Genomic DNA, 12,130 nt, shown 5'->3' with positions numbered 1-12,130 from the left:
AAAGTTCTCAAAACTTTTATTTTTTATTATTATTTTTTTAAATATTTTTTTTATTTATCTGACAGAGATCACAAGTAGGCAGAGAGGCAGGCAGAGAGAGGAGGAAGCAGGCTCCCCGCGGAGCAGAGAGCCCGATGCGGGGCTCGATCCCAGGACACCAGGATCACGACCCGAGGCTAAGGCAGAGGCTTTAGCCCACCAAGCCACCCAGGAGCCCCTCTCAAAATTGTCTTCCTTTCCATCCAACTTGTTCATCTTTTTGCAGCACATCTTCCTAGTCCATGAACTTGGAGGTTTTAAAATCTATTTATAGCACAGCTTTATATAAATGTAACACTGTTGTAATCTTATATATTTGATCTGATTCTTTTTGGGGGAGAGCTCTTCCATCTTTTTTTTTTTTAAACTTCTATTTTATTTTATTTTATTTTATTTTAGAACTAGAGGGCACATACACATGTGCATAGGGGGAAGGGCAGGGGAAGAGAATCTTCAAGCAGGGCCCCCCCGCCAAATGTGGAGGATGACACAGGGTTCAATCCCAGGACCCATGAGATCAAATCAAATCAAAACCAAGAGTCCCACGCTCAACCAGTTGAGTCACCCAGGTGTCCTGTGAAGTCTTTCATCTTTCAGATTCCTGTCATATGTTGCGTCCGGTCCTTTACGTTCTCCTGACTATTGGGCCTCTTCCCTTCACCATCCTTCACATTCTCTCATTACTCATTTTGTTTCCTTCTCTTTTGAGCCTAAATTTCCTCTGGATCCACGTGGGGTGCCTTTACTTCCACAGGCTGCTTGCAGTTCTTCTACCATTTTCTTCTTCCCTGGACAAAGCTGTTCATCCTTTTGGAAAGTAGCCACTGTGGTCATTTCCTAATCCCCTTCTTTCTTGTGGGTTTTCATCCTCACTTAATACCCTTCCTATTTCTTCTTCTTCTTTCCTCCCACCCCCTTTTTTGTTTTTGTTTTTGTTTTTTTTCTTATCATGTCTTGTTTTACACAGCCATTACTGGAGCCTGGTTTCTTTATAAGATGCTCTAAGAAGTGGCTTACAGAGCCACAAAATATCATCTCATCCATCTAGTTCCTTTTGGTTATGAGGAAACTGAGACCCAGAAAAGATACCAGGTGCCAACCAACAAGTTGCTATGTTTAGTGTTTGCACAGAGTAGGTTTCTTCAGCTCATGTTCAGACAAGCTGGTTAGAGCAGAAAGAACACAACGAATTTAGAAGTTGTGCTCTACCACAGTGATTCCCAAAGGTGACTGTGCCTCACAATGACCTGAGGAGTTTTTACAACTACAGTTTCATTAGCTTTTTCCAAGACTTAGTGAATCAGAGCCTCCAGGGGTAGGACAGACGGGACTCCATCTGAATAGCTTATGCCTTGCCAGGTTTGGGAACTGATCTTCTAGGGCAATAAAAGAAAGAGGTGAAAGGGGCACCTGGGAGGCTTAGTCGGTTAAGCGTCTGCCTTCAACTCAGGTCATGATCCCAGGGTCCTGGGATCAAGTCCCACATCAGGCTCCCTGCTCCGTGGAAGCCTGCTTCTCCCTCTCGCACTCCCCCTGCTTGTGTTCTCTCTCTCACTGTGTGTCTCTCTGTCAAAAACATAAATAAAATCTTAGAAAAAAAAGGAGAGAAAAATTTTACTTGCCTCTGAAGTAAAATTCTCTTTGCTAATAAATGAATTTGGCAAGCTCATGTGAAGACAGTGGCAACTCAGGTTGTGATAAAAGGTAGGTGACATTTGTTGAGTCCTTATAATGTACTTAGCAAAAAACTTTTCACACATCAATCCATTTAACCCTTATAAAAACATTGTGAGTTAGGGTCCTATATTATCTGTGTTTTACCGATAAGGAAACAGAAATCTGAAAAGATGAAGTTAATCACCCTGGTTCATATAGTTGTCAAGCAGAGAAGGAGGATGACCCAGAGCGGGCCAGAGTTAACTGTTGGAGATTTTTCTAGAACTTTTGTATCCTATATCTGGAAACCTTTAGAATTTGATCCATCCTTCTGAATATGTATTAATAGGATTAAGTTCTATTTCTTTTTTTAAAGGATTTTTTTAAGATTTTATTTATTTATTTGATACAGAGAGAGAGAGATCACAAGGAGGCAGAGAGGCAGGCAGAGAGAGAAGGGAAGCAGGCTCCCTGCTAAGCAGAGAGCCTGATGTGGGGCTCAATCCCTGGACCCCGAGATCATGACCTGAGCCGAAGGCAGAGGCTTAACCCGCTGAGCCACCCGGGTGCCCCAGGATTTTATTTTTTAAGTAGTCTCTATACCCAACTTCAGGCTCAAACTCAAACCCTCAGATCAAGAGTCACATACACTATTGACTGAGCCAGCCAGACTCCCCAAGTTCTATTCCTGTGTCATTTATAGTGTTGCTTAAATTCCATAACTCATATTGAAGTTTATATTCCTTAAATATGTAGATTACATGTAAAATGTGGTCTAAAAGTATGGGTTTTGTTTTTTTTAAGATTTTATTTATTTATTTTAGAGAAAGAAAGCGAGAGACAGAGCAGGAGCAGGGGGAGGAATATAGGGAGAAGCAGCCTCCCCGCTGAGCAGGGAGCCTGATGCAGGGCTCCATCCCAGGACCCTGGGATCATGACGGGAGCCAAAGGCAGATGCTTAACCGACAGCCACCCAGGAGCCCCAAATAAATAAAATCTTTAAAAAAGTTTGTTTTGTGACTCTGTGTGTCTAAATGTTTTGAGGTGACCAGATTATACTGTCTTGCTACCCATAGCCTAGTACAGGGGCAGGTATTTGTAAGCCCTAAAATATATATATGTTTAAATGAAATGCAGAGACAATCAGAGAGAACACAAAACTGGAAAGCATATCAATACAAATAATAGTGTGGAGCCAATTGTGTAGGGATGGAATGTCCTCTGTTTGTTACTTAGTTCTGAAGAAGGTACTTTCTGCATATGGTGCTAAGGTTTTGTGTAGTACCACCTGTTTAAGATGGACAATCTCTAGCACTATTTTTTAAAAAGATATGTTTATTTTAGAGAGACAGAGAGAGAGAGCACGAGTAGGGGGATGGACAGAGGGAGAGAATCCTCCAGCAGACTCCGAGCTGAATGTGGAGCCCAATACGGGGCTCAGTCCTACGACCCATGAGATCATGACTTGAGCCAAAACCAAGAGCCCGACACTTAATCGATTGAGCCACCCGGTGCCCTTAGCACACTTTTAAAGAACTCATTCCAAATATAAAGATTAAAAGACCTCCCCTTATGCCCAAGATGGAGCAATAGGAACCAGATTTACCCGACTGCCTAAAACAAAACAAAACAAAACAAAAAAGAAAACTCAGGCAGCATATCAAAAGTAATGGTTTTCAAACCATTTGACCATTGTCAAAGGACAAGAGTTGCTGAGAAATGAGAAACAAAGGAGGAGAAGCTCCTAGTTGTCCCAGCACACTGTCTTGGAAGAGTTTCCAGCCTCTGGTGCAGGAAGAGGAACCAAGAAGAGGTCAGTGAACTGCGAGTTACGGGAGATGCAGCTGAGCATCCCAGATGGCTAGAAAAAGAGACAGCCTTACCCAGAGAGACAGCCCCAGACAGACAGCCCCAGACACTAGATAAAACGAACTGAAGCAGATAGTCCTTCAGTGTGATGTTTTAGGTCTGCCTGGCTAGGAGTCAGGCTGTGTTTACTGTTTCATGCAGCTGTGGTATTAGAGGCTGAAATTCCCTTGGTGTCCTTGTTTTCTTTCCCTTGCTGTCTTGGGTATTCCTAGAGACTCCTTAAGTAGGGTCTGGGCTTGCAGTTCTTTCAGCTGTAATCCTCTGCTATTATACAGGAACACTACTGAGGTGGTGGTGAGGTATGGGGGCAGAGGAGGCATTCTGTAGTCCTATGATTAGGTCTCAGTCAGTGAGCCTGGGTTGGGTATTTTCTTTCCCCTAAGTCTGTTAAGCCTTGGCAAAACCCTAGTCAATTAGGTTCTGGCAAAATGGTTTCCCTTGAGGGCAGGCCTTGTTAGTGAGAACAGAAGGATCTGGAAGAATTTCAGAATGGTTACTTTCCCCCTCCTCCTGCTGGAAGCACAAGAGGGATTTTTCTCTAGTCTTCTCTTTGAGAACCAGTGGGGTCCCAGAGGTAAAACTCACAAAAGCATGGAACCTCCCCATAAGAGCAGGAGTGTGGGCCCCTGGAGTTTTGAACTCTCAAGCTTTTCCACAGTTTGAAGTGTTCTACAGGTGCTGGCTTCAGCGGCAGGCCGCTCCTCTCAGGCTTCTGCTCTGTGCCTTTGTCTGTCTCCTGTCGCTCTGTCCAATACGGGAGCAGCAGTTTGCCCTCTGACTTCAACTTTCTGATGGATCCAAGAAGAGTTGTTGACTGTCAGTACGTTGAGCTTTTTCTTGCTGTGGGGACATGAGTATTGTTTTCTAAACTCTTTGTGCGTAGCCTGGAAACTCTGGATGTTTGTAGAGGTCTCCCTCAAATATTCAGCAGAGTACTAATCAGCTCATGTGTGCGAAGAATCTTCCTGAGGTCAAGATACAACCATTAGGGGCCGCCTGGGTGGCTCCACTCAGGTCATAATCTCAGGGTCCTCGCAGGGAGGCTGCTTCCCCCTCCCTCTCTGCCTGCCTCTCTGCCTACTTGTGATCGCTCTGTCAAATAAATAAATAAAATCTTTTAAAAATAAATAAATAAAATCTTTAAATTAAAAAAAAGATACAACCATTAGAATAGGTTAGAGAACAGTGCCTCGCACTCACATAGGGTTGAAAATAGTGCCAGGTCCCACCAGCCGGACTAGAAAATCTCATAATTCTCACTGGGAGAACACTCAGGAAGGTCTTACCTCTCAGTCTCATTAGCCCTAGACTGAGCACCGCTTCAGACCACCAAGCCAATTATGAAAACAAGGACAAAAAGGATCATACTGTCTACAAGTAACTTAACTGAATCAGAACAAAGATCAAGGAGGTTTATGAAAATACAAGAATATCTGGTGCCCAACAAAGTAGATTCACAATTTCTGCCATCCAATTGATGATTAGTAGGTATGCAAAGGAGGAAAATATGACTCAGTTTGAAAAAAAAAATCTTCAATGAAAATGCACACACATAGAGCTCACATAGATTATAATTTTAAATCCTAAAAGCAACTTATCCTGGTAGATTCTGTTTTCTTTCTTTGACCAAAAAGACTTGCCTGAGGCTGCCATGCTAATAGGTGCCAGAGTTATGATCCAAACCCTGTCCAGCGGGCCCCAGAGCTGGAGCTCCTTGCGCTGCATGGGGCTGTTCCTACCATTGCTGCCCTCGGGTCCATTCTGCAGGAGAGTGGACACAAGAAGGCATACTGTCCTCTTGTTTGACTTTAGCTGGGAATGTCTGTGTCTACACATGTCCACATGCCCTCAAATGACTGTGAAAAAGCCGAAGTATTGATTTTTTTCACTCTTTTGAATTTTTTATTTTTATTTTTTATTAACATATAATGTATTATTACCCCCAGGGGTACAGGTCTGTGAATTGTCAGGCTTACACACTTCACAGCACTCACCATAGCACATACCCTCCCCAATGTCCATAACCCAACAACCCTCTCCCTACTCTCCCCCCCCCCCCCGCCGGGCAACTCTCAGTTTGTTTTGTGAGACTAAGAGTCTCTTTTATGGTTTGTCTCCCTCCTTATCCCATTGAAGTGTTGATTTTTGAATTATAAATATTAAGGAATAGGTAAATTGGCAAATATGGTCTCCATGAGTAGTCTTTAAAGTATCTTTATGCCATCCTCATTTTTAAAATATTTTATTCATTTATTTATTTGAGAGGGAACATGCATGAGTGGGGGTGAGGGGCAGAGAGGGGAGGGAGAGGAGAAAAAAACTCCTAGCTGAGCTGGAAGCCTGACTCCATCCCAGGCCCCTGAGATCATGACCTGAGCTGAAGGCAGACACTTAACTGACTGAGCCATCCAGGCGCCCCTATGCCAGAGTCACTTTTGAAGGGTATTTTTTACTGGGTATAGAATTCTAGGTTGTCAGTTACTATTTTTTTTTAAGATTTATTTATTTACTTTTAGAGATGGGGGAGGGATAGGAGAGAATTTTTCAAGCACACTCCATGATGAGCGAGGAGCCCAGTGCTGGGGCTGAGGGGAATGGTGGTAGAGCTTCATCCCAGGACCCTGATATCATGACCTGAGCCAAAATCAAGAGTCTCCGGCTTAATTGACTGAGCCACTCAGGCGCCCCAGAAAGTTTGATTTCTTTAATCTCTGAATTAATGTCTTTCTTCATTAGAAAAATTCTCAGGGGGCACTTGAGGGGCTCAGTCAGTTTAACATCTGACTTCAGCTCAGGTCATGATCTCAGGGTCTTAGCATCGAGCCCCATGTCAGGCCCCTTGCTCAGCAGGGAGTTTGCTTCTCTCCCTGTCTCTGCCCCTCCGCACCCCCCTCCCACACATGCTCTCTCTCTCTCAAATAAATAAAATCTTTACAAAAATTAAATGTATTGGTGGACAAATATTTTTCTTTTTCTTTTTCTTGATCATGACCTGAGCCAAAGGCAGAGGCTTTAACCCACTGAGCCACCCAGGCGCCCAAATATTTTTCTTATATCGTTAATTTAAAGAGAATTAAATGGATGGCTGTCAGTTAAGCGTCTGCCTTTGGCTCAGGTCATGATCCCAGGGTCCTGGGATAGAGCCCCTCATTGGGCTCAGTGGGGAGCCTGCTCCTCACCGCCCCCCACCTGCCTCTCTACTTATGATCTCTGTCAAATAAATAAAATCTTTAAAAAAAAAATCCTCAGGGTGCCTAGGTGGCTCAGTCAGTTAAGCGTCTGCCTTCGGCTCAGGTCATGATCCCAGAGTCCTGGGATCGAGCCCCGCATCAGGCTTTCTGCTCAGCGGGGAGCCTGCTTCCTCCTCTCTCTATTCCTGCTTCTCTGCCTACTTGTGATCTCTGTCAAAAAAATAAAATAAAATAAATCTTTAAAAAAATCCTCTATGACTAGATGACTAATTTATTGTCCATCCTGGACAATAGTGCCCATCCTGGGACACTTATAGTAACACTTACGTTATTAGTAGTAACTATAGGTACTAACCTCAGGACAATAGGCATAAACTGGACTGCCCAAGCCACCATGCTATATGACTACTTTACATCTTTTATTTTTCTCTTATATTTTTAGAACATTCTTTTAGGGGTGCCTGGCTGGCTTATCAGTAGAGTATGCAACTCTGCATCTTGGGGTTGTGAGTTTGTGCCCCACATTAGCAGTAGAGATGACTTTAAAAAAATACTCTTTTAAAATTGAGACACAATTTACATACCGCCAAACTTAGTGTTTTTTAGTATATTCACAAAGCTGTACAACCATCACTACTATCCCATTCTGGAACACTTTTTTCATCATCCCAAAGGAAACTCTGCACTGTCATTCCCCATTCCTTGCTGTTGCCAGCCCCTGGCAATCACTAATCTACTCTGTCTTTTTGGATTTCCTTATTCTGGACATTTCATATAAATGGAATCATATGATATGTGACCTTTTGTGTCTGGCTTTTTTCACTTAGCATGTTTTCAAGATTCATCCATGTTCTAGCATGTACCAATATTTCATTTCCTTCTATGGCTGAACAATATCCCATAGTATGGATGTACCAATTTTATCTGTTTATTGGCTGATTTGGGTTGTTTTCCACTTTTTAGCAATTACGAATAGTGATGCTATGAACATTCATGTACAAGTTTCTGTGTGAACTATGTGTTTTCATTTCTTTTGGATCTATACCTAGAAGTGCGATTCATCATGGTAACTTTTTAACATTTTGAAGAACTGATAAACTTTTCCACAGTGGCTATACCATTTTCTATTTCCACCAGCAATGTATGAGGGTTCTAATTTCTCACATTTATATTTTTAATTTTTTGACTATGGCCCATCTAGTGGGTCTAAAGTAATTCATTGTGATTTTAAAAAACAGTTCCTTGGGGTGCCTGGGTGGCTCAGTTGGTTAAGCATCTGCTTTTGACTCAGGTCATGATTCCAGATTCCTGGGATCAAGCCCCACATCCCCTGCTCAGTGGAGAGCCTGCTTCTCCCTCTCCTTCCTGCATGTGCTCTCTGTCAATATCTCGTTCTTTCTCTCTCTCTCTCAAATAAATAAAACCTTTGAAAAAAAACATGTAGTTCCTTAATGACCAATGACATTGAGCCTCTTTTCTTATGGTGATCAACTATTTGTGCCATCTTCTTTGAAAACATGTTTATTCAAGTCCTTCGCTCATTTTTAAATTTTTAAACTTATTTTTAATTTTATTTTTTTAGAAGATTTTATTTATTTATTTGACAGACAGAGGCACAGCGAGAGAGGGAACACGAGCAGGGGTAGTGGGAGAGGGAGACGCAGGCTTCCTGCTGAGCAAGGTGTCCCATGTGGGGCTCGATCCCAGGACCCTGTGATCATGACCTAAGCCAAAGGCAGATGCCTAATGACTAAGCCACCCTCATTTTTTTTTAAAGATTATATTTAGTTATTTGAGAGAGAAAGAGAGACACAAGTAGGGGAAAGGAGAAGGGTCAGAAGGAGAGGAACAAGAAGACTCCCGTCAAGTAGGGAACCTGATGTGGGGTTCCATCCCAGGACCCTGATCAGGATCATGACCTGAGCCAAAGTCAGATGCTTAGCCAACTGTCCCACCCAGGCACCCTTCAAGTCCATTGCTCATTTTAAAACTGGACTGTCTCTTTGTTGTTGAGTTGTAAGGATTCTTTTTTTAAAAGTTTTTATTTATTTAGGTTATCTCGACACCCAACATGTGACTTGAACTCATGACCCCAAGATCAAGAGTCCCATGCTCTTCCAACTGAGCCCACCAGATGCTTCAAGAATTCTTTACATATTCTGGATAATATACCTTTATTGGATATGATTTGCAAATATTTTCTTCCATTCTGTGGTTGTCTTTCTCTTGAATTTTTATCTCTCTTTTTCTGTGCTTTCTTCAGCATGGTTTCTTCTGATCTACTTTTCAGTACACTAATTTTCTCTAGGGCTTATCTAAACTGTTGTTACTTATTTATCCGGTTCCTAATTTTACTTACAGTATTTTTCTAGAGGGCAGAGGAAGGGGGAAAGGGAGAAAATCTCAAGCAGACTCCCTGCTTAGTGCTGAGCCTGACTTGGGGCTTGATCTCTTGACCCTGAGATCATGACATGAGCGGAAACCAAGATCGGTCACTCAACTGACTGAGCCACCCAGGCACCCCTCCCCCATTTCTGTTGTTTGTACCTGCTTTCTTTTTTTTTTTTTTCTTTTAAGACTTTTTTATTTGACAGACAGAGATCACAAGTAGGCAGAGAGGCAGGCAGAGAGAGAGAGGCAGAAGCAGGCTCCCGAAGTCAGAGGCTTTAACCCAGGCACCCTTGTACCTGCTTTCCTTCCTGCTGTCCTGCATCCTCATGTGTCTGTTTATGCTTGTGTGTTGATAATTGTATTTGTAAAGTTATTTGTAAAAATAAATTTTGTACTAGAAAAGCTTTCCAAGGATTTTTGTTTGCATTTGCTAGGTACCTAGGGTACTAAAGTTGGGCTTTGGGATGTTAATTCCCTTTAATCCAACTTCAGTCTTGACTTGGTGCTTGGCTTCAGGATATTCAAGGTCTGGTTTACCTGCAGTACCCTCTTACTCTTAGGCTGTATCCCTTTGCCAGTCCAGCTATAAGATTAGGGGTTTTATTATTTTCTCTTGGTAGGCTCTGGACTCCAAATTTTGTCTTCTTTGGCTTGGAAAGGTGTCAAAAAATTACTCTTAGCTCTTTTTGATTAGCATTTGTACACTGGAGCATGACTGATATCAAATGTTAAGTTCAAACTCTTCACATTTTTGCCCTGAGTTCAGTCTTGGCCTGGTATTTCCTCAGCAATTTGATCCTTTCAGGAAGATTAAAAATATATATTATATTTGGTCTTTTTAGTTGTTTTCAGCTGGAGTAATGATCCAAATTTCCAAATTCACAATCAACAGAAGCTGAAGTCAGCGACATCTGTTTAATTTTTTAAAAAAAATTTTTTAAAAAGATTTTATATGAGAGAGAGTGTGTGTGCACAAGCTGGGGAGTGGTAGGCAGAGGGAGAGGGACAAGCAGACGCCCCATCGAGCAGGGAGCCAGATGCGGGGGCTCGATCCCAGGACTCTGATCGTGATCTGAGCCAAAGTCAGACACTTAACCAACTGTTCCACCCAGGTGCCCCTAAAAATGTATACTTTAAAAAAGTAATTTCCTTGTCATTGAGTTATAGATCAATTGCATTGTGATCAAAGAATATTGTCTGGATGATACCAATTCTTTGAAATTTGTTGAAACTTGATTTATGTCCTGGTGGTCAATTTTTGTAAATGTTCCATGTGTGCTTGAGAATATGTGTGCTCTAATTTTGGGGTGGAGGTTTGATTTCTATCTGTTGACTCAAATCTCCTGTTGGCATTCTTTAAATCGTCTGTAACTTTCTTTTTTGTCTGTTATTTTTTCTTTAAAGATTTTATTTACTTATTTGATAGAAAGAAGCAGTGTGAGAAAGAGAGAGATCCTGTGATCATGAGTGGGGGGAAGGGCAGAGGGAGAGGAAGAAGCAGACTCCTCACTGAGCAGGGAGTCCAATGTGGGTCTCAATCCCAGGACCGCAGATTTGTGACTCGAGCCAAAGGCAGACGCTTAACTACTGAGCCACCCAGGTGCCCCTGTTCTTTTTATCTATAATTGAGATTCATGTGTTTAATTCTCTAAGTATAATGGTGGATTTATCCATTTCTTCCAGCAAATGTATGTTTTTGCTTCAAATATTTTAAAGCTATGTTGTTTGGAATGTGTAAGTTTAGAATTGTTCTTTCTAGATGGAGTAACTGGGAGGTGGATATTAAGGAGAGCACATGATGTAATGAGCACTGCGTATTACAGAAGTCTGATGAATCACTGACCTCTACTGCTGAAACCAATAATACATTATATGTTAATTAATCAAATTTAAATTTAAAAAATTGTCCTTTCTGATACACTTAATTTATGATCTTTTTTTTAAAAGATTGATTTATTTATTTTAGAGAGAGAGTGAGCATACAGGGAGGGGCAGAGGGAGAGGCAGAAACTTCAGCAGACTCCTTGCTGTTCTTGGATCCTGATGTGGGGCTTGATTTCTCAACCTGGAGATCATGACCTGATTGGAAAATAAGAGTCAGAGGCTCTTAACCAACTGGACCTCCCAGGGGCCCCTGAATTTATGATCATCTTTTGTGTTTTTTTTTTTTTGTCATAAAACTTATTTTTAGGATATTAATGTAGTATGGCAGCTCTTATTTTTTTTAAGATTATTTATTTATTTTAGAGAGTGCAAGCGTGAGGGTGGGGGTGGAAGAGGGGCAGAAGGAGAGGGAGAGAGAAAATCCCAAGAAGACTCCATGCTAAGCATGGAGCCCAATGTGGGGCTTGATCCTGAGCCGAAATCAAAAGTTGGACACTCAACCAGGTGCCCCACTACGGCAACTTTTAGATTGTGTTTGCTAACTGTATGCTTTTCACCTTTCTAAGTTCAAACTGTTTGGATCTTTGCTTTAGTTATGTCTTTTCTGAACAGAATATAATAAATTGTTTTTTTTATATCCACTATGACAATTTCTCCCCTTCGTTAAAATTTAAATTCAAGTTAGTTAACATATAATGTATTATTAATTTCAGGGTAGAATTTAGTGATTCATCAGTTGCATATAACACCCAGTGCTCATTACATCAAATTACCCCGTTATGTCCATCACCCAATTACCTTATCTCCCCACTCTCCTCCCCTCTAGCAACCCTGTTTGTTCTCTATAGTTAAGAGTTTCTTATGGTTTGTCTCCATCTCCTTTTCTATATTATTTTATTTTTCCTTCCCTTCCCCTATGTTCATCAGTTTTGTTTCTTTAATCCCACATAAGAATGAAATCATATGGTATTTTTCTTTCCCCAACTGACTTACTTCCATTAGCATAATACATTCTAGTTCCAGACACATCGTTACAAATGGAAAGATTTCATTCCTTGTGATGGCTGCATAATGTCCATTGTGTATGTGTGTGTGTGTGT

This window comes from Lontra canadensis, unplaced genomic scaffold (assembly GCF_010015895.1).
Source record: "Lontra canadensis isolate GAN:19392208 unplaced genomic scaffold, GSC_riverotter_1.0 scaffold60, whole genome shotgun sequence".
NCBI classification, from domain to species: Eukaryota; Metazoa; Chordata; class Mammalia; order Carnivora; family Mustelidae; genus Lontra; species Lontra canadensis.
Note: the sequence above shows the minus strand (reverse complement) of the source record.